Below are 6,000 nucleotides of genomic sequence, written 5' to 3' on the forward strand. Positions count from 1 at the left end.
AGCCTTTTGTTGTTCTAATTTCTCTTTGCACCATATCACTATAGTCCTCTATTCTCAAGTATGCATCAAGTCTCCCATTAAATTCATATGTATCTATTTTAACCATTCCATATTATACTGAGTTCTACATTCTTATCACTGTTGAAACCATCAAGGGAAGATTTCTCCTCACCTCAGACTCCTTATCTGGAAACCATAACTTCTAGATATACATAGAACATAGAACAATACAGCACAGGAACAAGCCCTTTGGCCCACGACGTTGTGCTGAACTAATTAAACTAGCAACTAAATGCCTAACTAAACTAATCTCTTCTGCCTACAAAATGTCCATATCCCTCCATTCTTTGCATATTCATGTGCCTATCTAAGAACCCCTTAAATGCCTCTATCATATTTGCCTCCACCACCACCCCTGGCAATGCATTCCAGGCACCACCACTCTCTGTGTAAAACACTTGCCCAGCACATCTCCTTTGAACTTACCCCCTCTTGTCTTAAATTTATGTCCACTAGTATTAGACATTTTGACCCTGGGAAAAAGATACCAGCTGTCTACTCTATCTACATCTCTCATGATCTTATAAAGTTCCATCAGGTCTCCCCTCAGCCTCTGCCACTCCAGAGGAAACAACCCAAGTTTGTCCAACCTCTCCTTATCGAACATGCCCTCTAAATGCAGGCAGCATCCTGGTAATCCTCTTCTCCACCTTCTCCGGAGCCTCCATATCCTTCCTATAATGGGGCGACCAGAATTGAATGCAATACTCCAGATGCTGCCTAACTAGAGTTTTATAAAGCTGCAACATAACTTCACAACACTTGAACTCAATGCCTGGACAAATAAAGGCAAGTGTGCCATACGCCTCCTTTACCACTCTATCAACCTGTGCAGCCACTTTCAGGGAGCTATGGACTTGAACTTCAAGATCCTTCTGTACATTAACACCATTAAGGGTCTTGCCATTAACTGTGTACTGTCTCTTTACATTTGATCTCCCAAGGTACAACACTTCACATTTCACTGGGTTGAACTCCATCTGCCATTTCTCTGCCCATACCTGCAGCTGATCCATATCCCACTGTATCCTTTTCCAGTCTTCTACGCTATCCACAACACCACCAATCTTTGTATCATCTGCAAATTTACTAACCCACCCATCTACATTTTCATCCAGGTCATTATATATATCACAAACAGCAGAGGTCCCAGTATGGATCCCTGCGGAACACCACTAGTCACAGACCTGCAGCTAGAATAAGGCCCATTGACCACTCATGCTGTTGGAAACAGCTGTTAGTATCTATTCTATTAAGTTCTTTAAGCATTTTATATGTTACAATGCTGAGGAGAACTCTCACAGCTTATCATCAGTTGGTTGCCATTAGTCCAAACTTTCTGGTGGACTTTCACGCTCTACTTTTAATAGAGTGAGTGGTTCTGTGGAACTTGCAGAGATCTTGGGCATTGGGGAAAATTTGGTGGAATGTAATCCATAATCTGTTGCCACTTGTATTTTCCAGATGTGTGAGAGTTACTGACAAAATAATGACTCAGAATTTTCTGTCAATAATGAGGTTCCTGCACTTACCACTGGCTTCCAAATAAATTTCAGATTTACCTAATGTGGGTCATCTAGTGGGCACTTACAGCCAGAGCTAGCTCCTCTCTCAATGAAGCCCTGCAAATTAACAGGGTCTTCCATGATGTAATGGTATCGTGTTGGGGTGGGGTGGATGACTGAGGAGTTAAGTATGAACCTTGCTTGCCAGACAGCTGAAAGGTTCTTGACACCACCTGGCTTAGCCAGCTGTCAAATCTTGCAAAGCTTCACACATAAAGTAACATCCAAACTATTAAAAGCTATTAAAGCAAATAAAAACATTCAACATTTTCAGTTGAGCCGGCTGAGTCCTAAAGGTGACGAGAAAGCCTACATAACAGATAAATCTACAAGACCTCCACCTCCCCAGTCTGCCTGTGGCAGATGCATTTGGTTGTATGGTTAATTGACTACTGTAAGTTACTTGTAGTGCTGGTGAGTGGTAATCAGGATAATCAGGGTGCAAATGATGGGTGTATGAGAGAGAATAGGTTCAGGGTTACCTGACTAATGGGAATGTCCTGAGAACTAGTATAGACTTGATGGACTGAAGGACCTCCTCTGTTGTAAGAAGAAACATGAGACATCTGATTGCAACTGGAAAAAAGGAATCTCCATGCCACAGAAATTGCTAGATCTCTGTGGACAGAGTAATTAAATACATACTTTGGTTCTGTCTTCATAAAAGAGGCCACAAATAACTACAGAAATACTAGGGAACCAAGATTCTAATGAAAAGGAGGAAGTAAAGGAAATCAGTATTAGCAAAAAATAGAGCTAGAGAAATAAATTGTACTGGAAGCTGATAAATCCCCAGGGCCACATACTCTGCATTCCAGAGTATCAAAAGAGGTAGCCATGGAAATAGAGGAAGCATTGATTGTCATCTTCCAAAATTCTTTAGATTATGGAACAGTTGTTGTAGATGGAGGATGTCAAATGTAATCGACTATTTATATAAAGGAGGGAGAGAGAAAACAGGGAACTACATATTGGTTAGCCTTGCGTTAGTAGGAGGGGAATGTTAGAGTCTATCATAAAGAATGTGATAACAGAACACTTAGAAAACATCAATGGGATTATATGGAGTCAATATGGATAATGAAGGGGAAATCTTGTTTGACAAACCAACTCAGGATGTTTAGATTGTAATTGGCAAAATAAAACCATAGAACTATACAGCATGGAAACAGGCCCTTTGGCCCAACTGGTCCATGCTGACCAAGATTCCCATCTAAACTAGTCCCATTTGCTCATGTTTGGCCTATATTCCTCTAAACCTTTCTATCCATGTACCTGCCAAGTTCCTTTTATAGATAAGGGAGAACCAGTGGAAGGGGTGCATTTGGACTTTAGGAAAGCAAGTAAGCAAATCCCGTGTAAGAGATTTTGATGCAAAAATGTTAATATATTTGGATGCATTGAAAATTTGTTGATAGAAGAGCACAGGAATAAATGGGTCATTTTACGAATGGAAGGCAGTGACTAGTGGTGTAATGCAGGGATCAGCTATTCACAATATATATCAAAGATGAGTGAACAAAATGTTAAATTTGCAAGTTTACCAATGACATAAAAGTGGATGGGATTGTGAGTTGTGAGGAGGTTGCAAAGATGCTTCAGTGTGATTTAGGCGTTGAGTGAGTGGCCAAATACATTGCAGATGCAGTATTACACAAATAAATATGAAGCTATCCACTTTGGCAGGAAAAACAGAAAGGCCGGATATTATTTAAAAGGTGATAGATTCTGAAATATTGATGTAACGACAAATCTGGGTCCTTGTATAGCAGTCACTGGAAGTAAACATGCAGATGAAGCAAGCAGTTAAGAAGTCAAACGTCATATTGACCTTCGTTTCAAGAGGATCTGAGTAGAGGAGCAAGGATGTCTTACCTCAATTATACATGGCCTTTTGAGACCACACCTGGTGTATTGCGTACAATTTTTGTACAAGTTGGTTCCACATTTTGCTGTGCACATTCAGCACCTCTGGGGCATTAGGAATGGGTCCTGAATGATGCAGGGAACCCAAATTTAAATACTCTATAATTTAAGTGTTCCCAACAGGTGCTCAAATCACTAAAGGGTTCGACATTTTTCAATATGATGGATGGAGCATTTCCAAGCAGAATATCATGCATGCTTCCTGCCTGCTTTAAAGACTTAGAATGCTGTTTAGAACCCAAAGCACAGGCACAACATAGCCCCTTTTTTTAGGCTAAGACTATAGTATCATTTGAACACTATGTTTATTTTATGATTAGGAAACAAAGAATGATTCTGACAGAGTTAGTTTTGGAAATAATAGTTGCTCATCACCTCTTCCTGGAACTTCCTGACACAGATTTTGTTTGTGTAACGATTGGCAGAACAAGTGAGTTTGCATTGGGACTTCAAGCGAAAAAACACTAACATTTCTCTGTAAACCAGTTCTTTTCCTTTATTTGCTTGTTGGTTATTTACTGTTGAATCAGCATCTATATGACCTTTACAACACAACTTTGCTCTTGTCTTCAGCTCTTTTATCAGAAATTTAACTTGAAAAAGGTTATCATTTAGCAGAAAAGTAAACACAGGAGAGCTTTTTGTAAAGCAAAATGTTAATGATTGGAAGACCCACACTGAAGCAAGTTTGAGAATGTGTAAGTAATCCATTATTTTATGCAGCACTATTTTGAGTCATTCAGTTTATGGCCTTTGATAGTGAGGGCAACCTGTGAATTATAATCAAGTGATTTCATTTTTGATTATGCATTAACTTTTAATTATTAAGTTATTTTAAATGAAGTTCCTAGAATTATTCAAAACAAGTGAGCTATCCAAATAATTGATCATGTTCTGTCCTAAAAAGAAAATGCCTTAATCTGAATTGCTACATACATTTATAGCCTGAAAATTACACTTTGCAATATTCCTGCAATGCATTGTTCAATCTAATATAATCACCTATCTGAAAAGTTAATACTCTATTTATAATGGGTAGAAATTCTTCAGAGTTCTGCTAAACTGGTACCGCACAGGAAACCACACCTGTTTAACTCAGTCCCACTCTTGCCTGCTTTTTAACTGCACTCCTAGTGCAAAATTGTGGCTGCTCATTTTGAAGGCACAGCATATTGTTTCCCTGATGAATGCATGGTAAGCCCTCATTCATAAAACAATACCTTATATTGGAAGACCACCAAGTTTCGGGCAGACCAAAGTGCACCATTCAGCAATTAATGAACTTCCAAAAGCAGTTGATGTTCATCTTATTTTGTGCTCTTGGAACAGCTCATGGAGCACAGAGTCCAGGGTTACACAACTGTTTGAAAGGATCTCAACAAAGAGCACTGCATCCCTTTCAAGCCCTTTTTGGCAAACACACACACTAGAAGTTGTATATAAAAGCAAAATACTGCAGGTGTTGGAAATCTTAAAGAAAAGCGGAAAATCCTGGAAATACAAGAAGGCCAAGCAGTATCTGCAGAGACAGAAACTGCAACTGCATTTAATATTTCAGGCTGACGGTCTTTCATTGGAACTTGGAAAAACTAAAAATAAAACAAGTTTTAATCTGCGGGGAAAGGGAGAGAGGTGGATAGAACAAAAGTAAAGATTTGCATGAAGGGGAAGGGTGGAGGCAAGGAGGAATGGAATGGTATGTTGGGTAAAAGAGAGTGGTAGAGGCTGGTGAATTATAGAAGCCACATCTGCAGAAGGTGTAAATAAAAGGAGATGGAAATCTGAAAGAACCGAAGTGGAGCGACCAATAAACTGAATGGTGGAAATGTGAGTGGAATGGCTGATTTTATGAAATTGTTGAATTCAATTCTGAGTCCTGAGCCTGTAATATGCTCTCAGAAACTAAGATATTGTTACCTGAGTTTACGTTGAGCTTCAGTGGTGGCCAAAGTCAGAGAGATCAGATTGGGGGTGAAATAGAAAAAGTGACAGGCAACTGAAAGCTAAGAGTTGCATTTGCTCACTGAGTGGAGGTCTTCTGCAAAATCATCACTCCAACGATCTCTCCAATGTAGAGGAGACCACACCAGGAGCACCAGGTACAGTACGCTGCACTGGAAGAAGTACAGATAAATCACAGCTTCGCTTGGAAGGACTGCTTAGGTCCCTGGATGATGGGAAGGCAGGGTGTAACAGGGGAGGTGTTGCATCTCCTGAGCTTGGATGGGAAGATGTCATGAGAGTGGGCTTGAGTGGTGATGGAGAGGGATGGGTGGTCCTGAATAGAATAGGGCACTAAGATGTGCCAGGTGACGGCATTATGTTGGAAACATCTTATCCCCGCTCTTTGTTCGGTATGCGTGACCATAGTTGATGTAAATAACTGCTCACTGATTCCTTAAATAGCACCCTGTCCACACCCTACTCTTTCATCTTCATCACTGCAGAT

This window comes from Pristis pectinata, chromosome 12 (assembly GCF_009764475.1).
Source record: "Pristis pectinata isolate sPriPec2 chromosome 12, sPriPec2.1.pri, whole genome shotgun sequence".
Lineage (NCBI taxonomy): Eukaryota > Metazoa > Chordata > Chondrichthyes > Rhinopristiformes > Pristidae > Pristis > Pristis pectinata.